This window comes from Neovison vison, chromosome 7 (assembly GCF_020171115.1).
Source record: "Neovison vison isolate M4711 chromosome 7, ASM_NN_V1, whole genome shotgun sequence".
NCBI lineage: Eukaryota > Metazoa > Chordata > Mammalia > Carnivora > Mustelidae > Neogale > Neogale vison.
The window spans coordinates 109,242,546-109,258,046 of record NC_058097.1 but is presented as its reverse complement, the minus strand read 5'-3'; the positions used below and the strand labels follow the sequence as shown (position 1 = coordinate 109,258,046).

General features: G+C 52.6%; 1 long non-coding RNA gene and 1 pseudogene across 1 annotated transcript in view; both read right to left on the bottom strand.

Annotated features, from left to right (window-relative positions):
* The window catches only part of LOC122913993, a 100,325-nt gene that overhangs the window by 29,262 nt on the left and 55,562 nt on the right, over positions 1–15,501 (bottom strand). The gene's annotated exons all lie outside the window — the stretch shown is intronic.
* On the bottom strand, positions 13,903–14,057 carry LOC122914743 (annotated as a pseudogene).

Below are 15,501 nucleotides of genomic sequence, written 5' to 3'. Positions count from 1 at the left end.
GGTTTCTGTTTCCCACCAGCCTTTCACTCTCCCTTCCACCAGCTGCTGGCTTCCCCATTCTCATTCACACATCTGTTCTCTCGCTGGGCTCCGCACTTCCCCCCCTACCCTCCCTCCTCTCTCCCACCCTGGCTTCTCCTGGCCTTTCATCTCCCCCTTCCTGGAGCTCACCCCACTGAAGCTGCCGGTTCCAGAGGCCGGGACTTCAAAAGGAGATCAAAGCTGGGTTGCCCCATCAAAGCCTGGGCTCTACCAGGAACACCCCCCCCCCTTAGACTATAACTCTCCCTGACAGGCCAGAGTCCCACATCCCAGCACCCCAGGAAGCATGTTCTCGGCCAGAGCCCCAGGTTGGAAAGGCTGCTGTGTTGGTTGGAAAGTTCCCAGTACTTGGGATTCAAAAATCTAGCCGGTAACCTAATACAGCCATCCCGGTCCTGGTTGTGTGACCTTGGGTAGGTCACTGAACCTCTCTGACACATAGCCACTTTATGTCTGAATGGACTATTGTTCACCTTATGGGATTGACAGGTGGATTAAGGGAGGGGATGCAAGTCAAGTACCCGGTACTATGCCTGTCTTACAATAGCCGCTCATAAATTATTGCTCTGAATATTACTGCTCTTAGAAAGTCCTCCAGAAACGAGAATGTGTCAAGATAAGAGCGGAAGTGTCCACGGAGTGAGGCCTGCTGCTGCCCTGAAAGGCAGGGATCCAAACATCTCAGTTTGGGGCCCTGAAGGACCGGCTCCATCTGAACCCGCTCTCGGCCCGGGCCTTCACCAGGCTGTGGCGATCACTTGGAAGCCCGCGCCCCCTCCCAGCCACTCGGCCCTGCGGCCAGCCTTGGGCCCTCCCGGCCCGGCAGCCCCTTCTCCCCAGCCCAGCCTCTGGCCTGGGTCCTCACTCTCAGCCTCAGCCCAGCCCCACAACCCTCAAGGGGATGATGGCGTCTGGATGGGGTGAAAGGTGGGGCTGGGAGGCCGAAGCTGCATTTAGGAAACTTTTCTTGGCTCTGAACATCAGGGAACTTCAAGGAGGACGTGACTTGAGCAAGTCCCTAAGCCTCCTGAAGCTTGTTTTCTCATTTGTAAAATAAGGGGTTAGCTGCTTCAAATCCCCCTTTGGCTGCAGGCTGTGCATACATTATAATTTTAAAGAACCAAGAAGGCAGAGCTGGAGGCTTTCTGAGCCCCTCAGGACCAGGAGGCTAGAAGCTGATCTGTAGTCTACACGGCTTCCCGCAGCGGGCAGACGGGGCCACTCGCTGCCTCTCCCAGAGCCTCCCAGTCACACCAGCAAGTGACGGAGGCTCAAGGATGTGATGGGGGCATATGGAAAGGGGCATATGGGAGCTGAGAGCTGAGGCACCCAGGCCGGGCTGGGTGCTACCAGCCCACCCCACAGCCTGGGACCCTGGCACCTCCTCACCCCAACCTGGAAAACTGCCCCCTTTCCCCCGAATCCCCTCCCTGACCCCCTGTCCCCAGGCTCCCCACGGCAGCATCCCACCCTCCAGATCGCCTGTCCCCACACACCAAGAAAAGCTTCCTGGCTCAGTAAGCCCCCCACCCCCCAAAACACACACACACACACACACACACACCAGAGTCCCCTAGGTGCTGAGGGCCCACACCAGAGCTGCCCAGTTGCCCATGATAACAAATGAGCTCCACATCTATGCCCTTCAGGGCGCGAGCCCCATACTGTTACTCAATATGTTACCTCATCTTCATTTTAACTTACACAGCGGCACAAGGCAAGGCGCCGCCATACTGAACTGCACGGAGCGGCCACCGAAACGTCAGGCCTCTGGCCCTCTCCTCAGCAGTCACGCTCAGCCATGGGCACTGTCCAAAGCAGGCTTGTGGGATGGTGGGAGGCTGGGCAAGAGAAGTTCCTGCCCCCTGAGCTCCACACGCTAGGGCAGCCTCGAGCAGCCACTGCCCAGTGGTGACTAGGCCCAGGGCAGGGCGGGCGAGCGGAGGGTGGGACGCCGCCCTGAGCAGCAAGTTGCCGCTTCACGCCACAAACCCCTTCGTGGTGGTCTGCGGACTGGGAGCCCCCAAGACTGAGCCCCGCTCCCAGGCCTTCTGATGAGTTTTCCCTTCCCTTCCCAGGGATGGCCTTTGCTCCGGGGAACCCCTCGGCGCCTCAGGTGTTCCTCCTCCTCTCTAGACCTGGGAGAGCAGGAGACCCAGGCTCACACCTGGAAGGGGCTTGGGAGCCAAAAGGCCCGAGTCTTATCTTCGACACCATGGGAGGCCACGAGCAGCCCAGGCCAACCCGACCAGACAGGCCAGGCCGGCCAGGGGCAGAGAGGGCAGGGAAGCCTTCCCCAGAGCCGGTCAGGCTCCACTGCCCATTAGGCAGATGCACTCTGGCCTCCCCTGTTTCAGCTGCCCTGGTCTTTGGTGGACCCTAAGAAACAGGGTTGGTGGGGCGGGGCTCCCCCTGCTGGACAGCCCTGGAAATGACCTCAGCCTCCCCCAGCGTGAACTCCACTAGGGCAGTGGCTGTAGAAGCGGTCTCAGGGACCTGGGGACCCTGAGATGTCCCAGCCAGGCTCAGGGATGTGGGCTAACCCACCTCCTAACCCACCTCCCGGCAGACAGTTACGGGGGCGGGGGAGGAGCCTTCCTCCACCCTCCCTCTGCCTCTCCCCTCTTTCCCTGGAACTCTGGGATGAGACCTGCCAGGCCCCTAACACTCCAGAGCCACCCTCACATCTGGGAAGACCACTTCCTGTTGCTGCTTGCCCCCCTGCCCCCGCTCCATCACCTCTGGGGTCACTTCCTCCAGCCTCTTCACTGGCCTCCCTGAGCTCCATACCTGCCTCTAATGGCCGTCCACATAGAAGACTCTGGCCCCTCTCACATACTCACCCTGGCCCCCAGCTGCTACTCGAGGCCAGCCCAGGACAGAAGCCTCATCCTGCATCCCAGTCCCCTCCGCCCAGACCCACAGAGCCCCGAGATTCCACTTCCCTCCGGCCCCACACTTGAAGGGACAGGGGTGAATTTGTGAGTGACGGATTGCAGTCCGCGCCCCACCCCCCTCCACGGACAAGTGTGTGCAGGTGTGCGTGCCTCCTACCACACACTCTCCATCCTCTCACAGAAGCTTCCAGACAGAGCTGCAGCCCTGACTCCCCTCAGCCTCTCAAACAGAGCAGCATCCAGGCCTCTAGGGCTGAGACCACTACCCTTCATCTCCTGCCCCAAGAGGCAGTTCCCCCAGCTTTCCAGAACTGCTTGAATCGCCTCCAAACTCAAATAGCAAGCTCCTGCTTCCTACTCCTCACCGTCTCAGGCATATGGTCAGATCCCCTAAACGAGCCAAGCAATTCAGACCAGATAGAAGCTTCTGCTGGCCACTCAGAGCCTGGGTCAACTCTATCTCAGCTCCCCTTGCCCACTGTCATAAACAAAGAAGACTAAGAGGCCTGAGGGCTCCTTGACCATGAGAGCTTCAGGCAGGAAGCTTGCAACGCCTCTAGGCCAGTCCCGAGCCTATCAGGTCCTGCCTGGACTGGGGGAAAGCCAGCCCAGGAAGCCACAGAGAGAGGCTTCCACCTTCTAGACTCCTGGCCTAGCACAGGCTCCATCTCTAGAGCATGCTCCTGCGCCATTGATGGAGAGGGCCCTAGGGACATTTGTGCAGGACCAAGGTTGCCATCTCTGCCTACAGGCTACCAAACCCTGGAAGGGCAAGGGGGATGGGGGAGCAGTGTGGTCTGACTGCCACAGTCCCCAGAGCCCTGGACCAGAAGGCAGCCATCTCCAAGCCCTGAGTCGGCCTTCTCCTTACTCCTGGGCCAATGAGGGCCAGGGGACACCAGATCAGACTGGCTCATGGGAACAATGATGGGAAGGGGGCAGGAATGGGTCAGCCCTGGCAGCTTAGGAAAGCCTCCATCTTCTAGATAGGATAAACTCCTCCTCTCCTACAATGCCCCATCTCTTCGAGGCCTCCCTGGGCTGAAGAGGCTTCAGGGGACCTTCGTCTTCCCCACCAACACTTCCCCTCCCACCCAAGATCCATTATGGGGATCCACTGAAGATGAAGCCAACCCTCACAGAGGCTCAGGAAGCTCTGGAGGAGAAAGGCCCAGCAGAGGGCCAGAGCAGCAGAAGGGAGTGTGTAGATGAAGAGGCCTAAGAAGGATCTGGGCCCATATAACCATTCTGGCCTTGGACGAGAAAAGCAGTTCATGCCATCACCCATATTTCTAGCCAGCATCCCATCCCCAAGCCTTGCCCCCACCAACCAGAGCACAGTCCTCACCCCCAAACCAGAACTGTGTACCCAGCTACGAGAGGTTTGCAGAAGGGCCACAAATGGATTAGGTGTCCCCGCACAAACAGACTTGTATAGAGAAGGTCCTAAACCTGCAAACATACAGACCCAGCCTAGGCCTGTAACCTGGGTTCTGTCTTTTATTATAAGACAGGGTGGATCACTGTATCATTAATCACTCTATCCTGATTTCAACAAGACATTTGTCCAAAAGTGAGTGGGACAGAGAGGCAATGGGCTGTGTGGGGCCACTAGGAGGACTGCAAAGGTCTGGACCGTGGTGCCCTGAGCTTTGCAGTGTTGTTTTACAGAATTCTGTCATTGGCCTAGTTCCAACTTCTTCATCGATTCTTTGAATGAAGAAATTGTGCTCATCAAAAGAGACAGAGTTGAAAGGAATTTGGAAGTATTCCGTAGTTAAACTGGTAATCCAAAAGGTCTGTAAAAGATGTAAGGTGAAATCAGAACCCCAAATTTAAATTTAACAGAGATGAATATAAAGTCCTTTATTTAGGTTCAAAACTCAGTCACATGCATTTGGGATTAGAAATTCCTCCTTTAGTTGTAGGTCATGTAAATCATTTCATCGACAGCCTATTTAAAATGAGGTTAACAGCTTTGGGGATTTGCTTAAGTTGGTAGATGGTTAACTCAGCTTACATCAATGGTGTGACCACATCAATGTCCTGTTTGTTTGTTTGCTTGCTTGCTTGCAGGTATGTTTATTTGTTTTGTTTTTATATATTTCTCCCCCATTAGCCTCAGTCTATGCACCTTGCCTTCAAGTTAGTTCTCCTTGTGGTCACAGCATGGCTGCCATAGTTCCAACCATCACATCTAGGTTCAGATTTCTAAAAGAAAAAGAGGCCAGCTCTTTTTCTGTCCTTTTAAAAGGGAGGGAATCTTTCCCAGAAGCCCCAGGCTTCTCCTCCACTTCCAGAGCCAGAATCATGTCACATGGCCATATTTAGGCCACACTTAGGCTATTGCCTAAATCATTCATTGGGAGGGGAAACGGGTTCCCTATGACTCCATAGGCCAGTTATGATTCTCCCTTTGGCACATGGAAGGGGGTGGGTACTTGCTTAAAATTAGGTTTTGAGTTAGGAAGGAGGAAAGGGGGTGACAGAAGAGAGATGAGTAGTTTCCTCTTCACCACCACATCTGGGCAGCAAAGACCTCTCAGGAGACTGGCCTGAAAACACAAGCGAGGCCAGAGCAGGGGCTTCTGGGCCAATCCCAGCCTTCTTCTGCCCAAGTGTGGGCTCTCAGCCCAGCCTGGGACGGAATTAACACCCACTGTTGCAACAGATGACTACGGAGCCACTATTGTGCCTAAAACAAAAGGATCCAAAGAGAACTATCCATTTGATTCCTGATTCAAAGCGCTTACAGTATAATTGGAGGAAGGAGACAGGAATACATGATGGAACCAAAAAATAGTAATTCCATTTTCATAAACCACACATGAAAATCAGCCAGCTTTCTCATGCCGAAATAGGAAAATAGTCATTTAAGATTGGCGCTCAGCAGCACAAGAGTGGGGACACAAGGAAGAAAGGCAGTGTTATTACCGTAACTACAGTTAGTTAATAGTTATAGCTGGCAGTAACAACAGCAAAAATGGCTATTTCCGGAGAGAGGAAGACCATCCCTTGCTTGGGGAGAGTCACCAGGGAGACTGGGCAGCAAGGGAAGATACAAGGAGATGACCTTCCCCCAGCAGATTGGTGCCCGCCTCACTTCTGAGATCTTTCTATCCTTGCTACATGTAAATTAGGACATTATATAATGGGGGGTGTTTGTTTGTTTGTTTGTTTAAGAATAGTAAGTCCTAAATTTCTAAGAGTGCCCTATGTGTTGGGCCCAGTGGGAGACATTATCTAGTTTGATTCTGAATGAGCCACGTGCTCTCTTGAAGCCCTCTCTGGAGTCACTCTTTCCTTTAATATTCAAACATGGCTCCACTCTGCCGGCTCTCCAAGATTCCTGAGAATTGCCAGGAATTACCTGGCATTTTCTTAATGCCCCCCACTCCTGACCCCCCCCCGCACACACACACTGATTTCCTCTTCTTTCTCACTTTTGCTCTGAGTTCCAGAGTCCGTGTCTTTTTGTCTACATGCTGACTTACAGAAGTGGGGATTCTGAAACCAGACCTGGGGTGGGGGCAGGGAGAATCCAGGATGGCTGCCTGGAAGAGGTGGGGGTGATTCTGCCTTTTCCTTCATCCCCCTCCCCCCAAACCCAAATATTACTGATCAGAAGGCAGAACCTATAAGAGAATTTTACTGGAAGTTGGGAGTACCTGGAGAAGAGCTAGATGTTCTCTTAGGCTAGCAAACAGCCTGAAATTTAAAAACTGACCTCCTGTCCCTGCGAGTCTCTCCTCTGCCCTCCACACCTCCTGAGTTGTCTCTTCAGCCTCTACCCTCCAGTCCAGCTGTTGGGCCCTCTCACACCTGCCCCACACCAGTTTGGCTCTCTTTGCCCACATTTCCTCTGGGGGCGAGGGCTGCCTGGAGAGCTTTATCTGTCACCTTCAAAAGGGTCCTTTTCCAAAACAAGGATCCCTGTCTCCCTGCCAGCCATTAGCGCCTTTCTCTAGAATGCAAAAGCAGCTAGAGACACACGCTTGATTCACGACAATCTGCGACACAGTGACCACGGTTTACACAGGAAGGAACTGAGGCTTAGTGTGCGCACACTAAGAGAAGTCACAGAGCTGCAGTGCATTTGAAACAGTTCTGCTGGCCCCAGACCCACCCCTTTTAACCATGACCTTATCTGCAAAGAGGCGAGGCTGAGGGAACCTTGGAGGTCAGGGAACGTGCCAGACGGAAAGCAGAGGCCCTCGTGGAGCCCAGACCAGCTGAGCCCACCAGCAGGCCAGATCAGGGCCGGAGGCAGGGAGCCTGGAAGGAGGCTGGAACAGAGGCAGACCCCCCCACCTTAGCCTGGGGGCCCCAGGGAAGGAGATCAGGGGTCGATCAGGAGGCTAAGGAGGAGGGAAAAAATAGACAAGTGAGTCAAATCCAACAGGGGGACTGACCTTGGAGGGTTGGGAGAGAGGTGGCAGGAATCGCCCAGATTTCTGATAGGCAACTAGGTCTCTCTTCACTGAGGTAGTGACCATAGTGGGAAGCGGGGGCCGTGTTTACAGTGCATCCCGGTTGGCACACAGGGAGATGGAGGTGCCTAGGAGACACCCAAGCAGAGACGTCCTTAAGCGTATGTATGTCAGGATACGGCGTTGCTGCCGCACTGGAGAGGCGGTCATGGGCCTATGGATGATAATTAAAGTCAAGGGGAGGATGAGCTCATGCAGAGCAGCCTGTGGAGGGAGAGGAGGGGGCCTCAGATACAGCCCACAAGCGCTCCTGGGGAAGGAAGGGGCCCCGGAGAGCAACCAGACCATGGCGGGGGCCAGAGGGAGATGGAGAGCAGCCATTCAGGTCAGGGGGCAGGAAGGAGGGACAGGGAATCCAACAGGAAGGCTTCCATGTTGTCAAAAAGCCTCTGAGTCAGAGGCTTAACACCTGGAAGCCGATTTTTATTGGCTTGAAAAGTAAATGAGAAGTAGGAACATAGGACAGCAAGAGATGAGTGGGGAGGGGAAGATTAGATGTGGTCTGAAGAGATGGGAGGGCGAAGGAGAGAGGGTTTGGTTGGAGGAAGGGACAGGGTCGAACAAGCACAGGGGATCATGGGAAGGAGCCAGCAATGATGGGCAGAAGCACTGCGGAAGGCAGAAGGGAAGGCTCAGGTGGAGACAGACCAGAGACCTCTGTGGCTCAGGGACAGAGGCTCCCACCAGCCTCTCCTAAAGACAGCCTCTGTCAGAAACATCTGAACCTAGAGAAATCCATTAGGAAAGCTGGGCCTGGGCACTAGCCGTGGTCCCAGGAGGGTCACAGAAGGAGCAGAGATGGCTCCTGATGGACCGTGCTGGCCCCACAGCAGGGCCGAGAGCCAGACCGAGGATGGGGAAGCAGTGCTCGGGAAATGCTGTGGCAGCTCGGGTCCTTCTGGGCCGCCCAGACCCCCCCACAGCAAATCTTCCCTGCCTGCCCTCCCTGTGTGGGCCTCCTGGAGCTGCTCCTGCTGGCCTGCATGGACCTGGGCTTCTGGGTCCCTCTGCTCTCTGGGACTAACCTCTGGGTCCCTCTGCCCTCTGGGACTAACCTCTGGGTCCCTCTGCTCTCTGGGACTAACCTCTGCCCTCTGGGACTAACCTGTCTCCCAGCCGGTGCAGAGCATCCTGGCTCCCAGCTCCTTGATGCATAGCAGAGAATGTCCGAGAGCCCTGGTGCCCGAAGAGCTCAAGCTCTTCCTTGAGTCTGTCTTCCCCACAGCCTCCTGCAAGACGGCTTAGACCCAGCTCCTCTGGCCTCCCTTGCATGTCCCCAGTTTGCTCAGTACCACCAGCAGACCCGTTTCTATGCCATGATGACAGCAGCGTTCGTGACCCATGCCGCTTCCTCATTTTTCCATGGAGCGCACCGCGCGGACCACCCACCCCACGCCCAGCCCCTCGCCAACAGATCTGTCCCTGCCCCTGTGCAGTCTGCAACCTCCTCCAGAACTAAGCCTGCCAACTTGGCTTCTTTTCTCTCATTTATTCTAATGACAACCCTATGAAATAGGCATCACCATCTCCCTTTTTTTTTTTTTTAAGATTTTATTTATTTATTTGACAAAGAGAGATCACAAGTAGGCAGAGAGACAGGCAGAGAGAGAGAGAGAGAGGAAAGCAAGCTCTCCGCTCAGCAGAGAGCCCGATGCGGGACTCGATCCCAGGACCCTGGGATCATGACCTGAGCCGAAGGCAGCGGCTTAACCCACTGAGCCACCCAGGCGCCCCCACCATCTCCCTTTTTTAAAAGAAAAAACCAAGGCACAACATGGTTAACGGACCCCCAGCTTGTCAATGGCTGAACCTTGCCCTCCCCGCTTCAGAGTCTCCACTAGAGCCCACCCTCTGCTTCTCTTAGTGCAGGGTCTCCGAGTTCCTGTCTTGAGAGCCACCCCTTCCCCTCCTTCTGTTTCCTCCCTCCTTCCTTCTCTCCCATCCCCCAACCAGCCTTTGGAGGGAAGGGCATGTAGAGTCCAGAGCCCCAGGTCTGAGGCTGGCTCCCCCACCAGCCGGGTAGCCTGCAGCAGGCTGTCCGAGTGGCTGCTCGGACCCCAGGTCCCCTCCTCTGTGAACTGAGGGTGCCCGTCTGGGCTCTGCCCTCTCCAGAAGGCACCGGAAGGAGCAAAAAAGGTCGGTGATGCAAAAGGGCTTTCAAAGGCTCTCACGGGCAAGGGGTGACTCTGATCAGAACCTTCTCCACGCAAAGTCCTGGCATCAGCAAATGACGTGCTCACATGGGCCACAGCCACTGAGTTCCCTGGCCCCAGCTTTCCCCCAGCAAGCCCTTCGCTAGCTGGGTCATGAAAGGGTTTTCCTCTTCCCCGCGAATGTCAGGTGTCCTCTGACAGGGAGAAAAAGGAGTGGGAGGCTTTCCTTGCACTTCTGAAATCCCAGCCAAGAAAAGATGACAAGACTCATGTTTAATGAGCATTTATTACACACGGGACACTCGGCTGAGCACTGTGCGCATGGGACCTCATTTATTCCTCACAGAGGTTTCAGACTAAAATGCCACCATTCTTACTTTACAGAGAAGAGAATTAATTCATCCAAAGTAACAAAACTTGGAGGTCATGGATTTAGGACTTGGACCTGGCCCTGTGTGATCCCAAAACTCGTGCTTCTCACATGAAGAAAAACTCAAACCTGCCTAAAGTCCTCCTGAAAGCCATGCCCCCATCCACAGCCTTGGCCCTGGGACTCCCAGTAGTTGCTGCTTTCCCTCCCGGGCTGCCTCTGCCCTAGGGCACCTGCTCTTCGAGGACACAGACCCTATTAAATTGCTCCTTGTGTCCCCAACCATCAGCACAGCGCCTGGGCCATGGAAGGCATCGGCAAACATCAGCTGAATGACCAGCCGGTCAAAGGATAATTTTTGTCTTAAGGATAAAATCATGACTCTCATATACAAATATAAACTCAACCTGTTTCCAAAATCTTATTTTACTCCCTCGTTAATGGGGGAATCAGCGAGGTGTTGAGATTGGTTCAAAGAAAAACTCAAAAGAACCTCAAATATAAATGTCCTCGTCTGCTCGGGCTGTCACACCAAAATACCTCGGGCTGGGTGGCCTAAACAACAGAATTTACTGCTCACGGTTCTGGAGGCCGGGAGTCCAAAGCCAGGGTAAGCACGGTCGGTGTCTGAGGAGCGCTCTCCCTCTGTCTCTCTGCCTCATGGATGACTGCATTCTGGCTCTGCCCTCCAAGGCCTTGGCTTGGGGTGTGCAAGGGCGTGAGGGCAGTGGCTCTCTGGTTTGGCGTTTTATAAGGACACTAATCCTACCCAATCAGAACCCCACCCTATGACCTCATTTCACCTCCCTTACCCGTCTCCTGGCAGTTTCCAGCTCCTAATTCAGCCACGCTGGGGGTCAGGGCATCAACACAGGAATTTGAGGGGAGAGGGATTCAAGCTTTCCGTCGCTAACGGAAGGCTTGCATTCCAGGGAACCCAGGGGGCATTTTTAAAGACAAAAAACATTTGCATTGGGGCGCCTGGGTGGCTCAGTGGGTTAAGCCGCTGCCTTCGGCTCAGGTCATGATCTCAGGGTCCTGGGATCGAGTCCCGCATCGGGCTCTCTGCTCAGCAGGGAGCCTGCTTCCTCCTATGTCTCTCTGCCTGCCTCTCTGCCTACTTGTAATCTCTCTCTGTCAAATAAATAAATAAAATCTTTAAAAAAAAAAAAAATTTGCATTACAATTTCCAGAGCTGTAAAACACCTCAAAGACAATGAAAGGTTGAAAGAAAATGAAACAAAACAAGAATGTGGGGGCCTTTTGCAATGTTTCCCCCATAGAGTGATCAGTGAAAACTGGTGTCAGAGGCAGGAAACGCCCCCTCCCCAGCCGTCCCTAATGCCATCTCCCTTGGACTGCGCTTTTCCATGCTTCCCTCTGTCTCCACCGCCGGGAGATGGTCCTGCTGTCGGGCCCCTGGGTCTTCCGACTCCCACCCACAGTGATACTAAGGGCCAAAATTCGCATTTACAGCTTCCTTTGGAATGGAGTATCTCCTTTGTCTAGACTGGAGAAGCAGGTTGCTTTAACATGTCCTAAAAGGAGGCGGTTCTTGAATGCTGAGCAACTGGCTGACAGCCAGGGTACAGGTGGACAGGGGAGAAGAGAGCCCCGCAGTGCTTGGGGCCAGCTGCTCCCAACTGACACTGGCCCACGGAAGAAGTGCTTAGCTTAGGAATGAGGGCGCACTCTACAGTCCTGCTAGAAAGGGACATCCCCAGGCTGCTTGGACCCCAAGGGCTCCTTACCGAGTGGGTGCTATTGGAAAGTTTCAACCCTTGCCACAAACTGCACCTGAAAGAGGACAGAGAAGGCAAGGGGAAGCACAGGAGTGTGGAGGAGGTTCCCACAGGAAAAATCCATGGAAAGGGAACCCTGGAATGTCTCATGCAAGGTAGAGCCCAGCTAGCTCACTGGGAAATTCAATCCTGACTTCAGATCCCCTGGAAACCCAAACTTTACTCTTGGGAAACAATTTCTGGTGTCTTTCTCTGCCTTCCTTTTATGAAGGCCAAGTTCTACCTGCAAAACGGAGTTTGTGGTGCAGATCCACAGTGTTTATCTCTGGAAAAACAGTCCATGCAGACTGGCCAAGATCCACATCAACAAGGGACTGCTCCCATCTCTAGCCTGAACTAGCAATAACCTTGAACCATCTGGCTGGTGTCTCAGTCTGCCGAGGCTGCTGGAACAGAGTACCATAACGGGGTGGCTTACAAACAACAGAAATTTATTTCTCACCCTTCTGGAGGCTGGAACAGCATGGTCAGATAGAAAAGAGAACAAGAGACATCTCTAGGGTCATTTATAAGGGCACCAATCCCATCATGAGGGCTCCATTCCCATGACCTCATCACCTTCCAAAGGCCCCACCTCCAAAGGCCATCACACTGTGGGGATGGGGCTAAGATTTCAACAGATACTAGGTCCAGATACTGGGACACAGATACTGGGTCCATTGCAACTGGCCAGCTCCCACTCATCCCACCCAGGTGCCAGCCATCTTTCTAGACATGTTAGCTTGGTCATTTTCCTGCCTAAAACTTTCTGACCCCCAGTCCCCTACAGGGTAAGGCCCATGATGTGCAAGGCGTGCCACACCAGCACTGCTCACAGCCCCAGGCTCCTGTCTTCACCCCCTGCCCCCCACTTTGTGTCCAACACCACCAACTCTTGGTAGTTCTCTGTCCACATTGGGCCATTTCCCATGCCTCTACTCATGCTGTTTTCACACCTGGAGAGTCGGTCTCCCATCCTTTCCCTTACCAACTTACTAACTCATCCCTGAGGATATTCCTTTCAGAATCCTCTATCCCCCTCCTCCAACACTCTCCTTCCCCCACACACAAGCTCTCTGCTCCAGCACGGCCTTCTCCCCATTATGCATCACTGCTGGAACTTCACAGGGCTGCACCCCCTTCCACTCAACAATGGGCTCCCCGAGAGCAGGAATGGTTTCCCATACAAGGTTGAATAGTGTCCCCTCCAAATTCATGCACACCTGTACCTATGAATAGGACCTTATGTGGAAATAAGTTCTTTGCAGATGTAATAAGTGAAGTTGGAATCATACTGAAAAAACAGGATGGGCCCCGAATCCAATATGACTGGCGTTCTTTTAAGAAAACGGAAATTTGGAAGCCGAGACCTACAGGAGAGAAGGCTGTGTGGAAAGACAGACTGGGGAGATGACTTTACAAGCCAACAAACCAGGGATTGCTGGTCACCACCAAAAGCTAGGAGAGGAACACGTCACAAAGTCTTCTCTAGAACCTGAGAGGAAGCATGACTCCGCTGTCACCCTGGTTGGGGGCCTTTGGCCTTCAGAACTGGGAGGGAATAAATTCCTATTGTTTTAAGCCAAGGAGCTTGTGATACTTTGTTACTACAGCTCTAGGAAGCTAGAAGCTAAGAGACATTTTGGTATGAGGGAGTGGTGTGCTGCCTGAACCAATACCTAAAAATGTGCCAGTGGCTCTGGAATTGGGGAATGGGTAGAGGCTGGAAGAATGTTGAGGCTTAAGGTAAGAAAAAAGAATTAGACTGGCCGGAGAAGGTCGCTGGTAGAAATATGGACATTAAAGGTACTTCTGGTGAGATCTCAGAAAGAAAGAAGGAACACGTTACTGGACACTGGAAGAAAGACAACCCTTATTATAAAGAAATCTTTGTCAAATTGCATTCTACCATTGGATGGAGAAGTAGAACTTGGAGAGTTAGTGGAGAGATTTCCAAACAAAGTGTGGAGCCATAGCCTGGTTTCCCCTTGCCATTTATAGGAAAATGTAAGAGGAAAGAAATAAATGGAAGAATGAATTGTTCCCAGCATCTGATGTGGAAAATTCTCCGCCTATCTAAACAGTATGCTCTGGAGACAGGGTCAAGGGTATGACCGGAGGACTTTGGCTAAAGACTTTAGGCATGTGACCTAGGGATTCAAGCGACCACCTCAGCAGAAGTCCAGGAATAGAGGTGTGATTAGAAAGGATCTGTGGAGACCCCTCATGGCTAGTGGTAGGGATCCTTTTCAATTAGCAATAATCAGCAATAATCGTGCCTCGGATAAACCTCATTGGCTATGATACTGCCACTGCGCAAAGCTGAAGCTGGTAGGGATCCTTTTGACATACATTGGAGACCCACAAGATTTTAAAGGATTTTATATCACTAGAAATGCTAGAAGTCTAGACCAGAAGGAATAAGGATGGGACAAATGAAGGAAGAATGGCCTGGAAGGAAGAGTCACAGAGGCCTAGGCCAGAAGAGGAGAGCCAGCCCTGAGGGCCCACAGCAAGGATCAAGACACAGAAAATTATTCTTGGGCCTTGAAACCTAACGAAACTTTCCTTGCTAGACGGCAAACTTGCTTTAAACCAGTAACCCCACGCCCCTTATACCTTCCATTTTTTTCCCCTTCAGAATGGGAATGTCCATCCTATGCCTGGCCCACCATTGGACTTTGGACATAGATAACTTGTGTTCTCGTCTCCACAGATGGCGGGAAATTCCGCCCCAGGAAGTCTCATCCTTAGAGCCCCATCCACGCCCAGTGTAAATGACTTGTGTGAGGAGCTCTGGAACTTGATAATATTTAGATGAGATTTTAGAGCTAATGTTATAATAGTTAAGACTTTTGAGGATGTTGAGATCAGGTGAATGTATTTTGCATAGAAGACAGATACAAATCTGGGGAGACCACAGGGTACAATGTATTGGATTGAATATTGTACTCCTCCCCCAAAATTCACATCTACCCAGAACCTGTGAATGTGAACTTTATTTGGAAATAAAGTCTTTGCAGTTGTAACTGTGTCCAGATGAACTTACATGGGGTTGGGTAGTCCTTAAATCCAATATGTGTGGTGTCCTCTGAAGAAGAAGGAAATCTGGAAATAGAGACACAAGACAGAATGCCATGTGAAGACAGAGCAGATTGGCTGATGCAAACCATTTCAGATGACTCTGCAAACCAAGGAACACCAGTGACTTCCAGAAGCCACCAGAAGCTAAGAGAGTGTCATAGAACCAATTGCCTAGAAACTCTGAGAGAGCACGACCCTGCTGCCACCTTGATTTTGGACTTCTGGCTTCCAGAATTGTGACAGAATGAATTTCTGCTGTGTTAGGCTGCCCAGCTTGCGGTGCTATGTTACCAAAGCCCTAGGAAATGAACAGCTCTCTTGTCAGAGCCCTGGCCCTCGCTATTATTGCCAAAACCCCAGGGTGCAGGGGTCCCCTCGAGGCTGGGACCTGTACACAGACTGACCCTCAGCCGCAGAACCTGCCTGCCATCCCCATCTTTTTAGCTCTCAGGGAGGAACCTTAAGTAGAGAATGAATAGATATTAGCCAGACAAGAAGGGGAAACAGTGTTCTGGTATAGGGAACAGTATCTGCAAAGAGCCAGTTGTGACAGAAAAGATTTCTCGGAGGAAGTGAAAAAAGATTATCAGCGAAAGGAAGGGAGTGGAAGGAGATGGAACCACAGGAAAGAAAGCAGATTAGATCAGCAAGGCCCTCACAGACAGACTAAGGGCACTGAAGTTC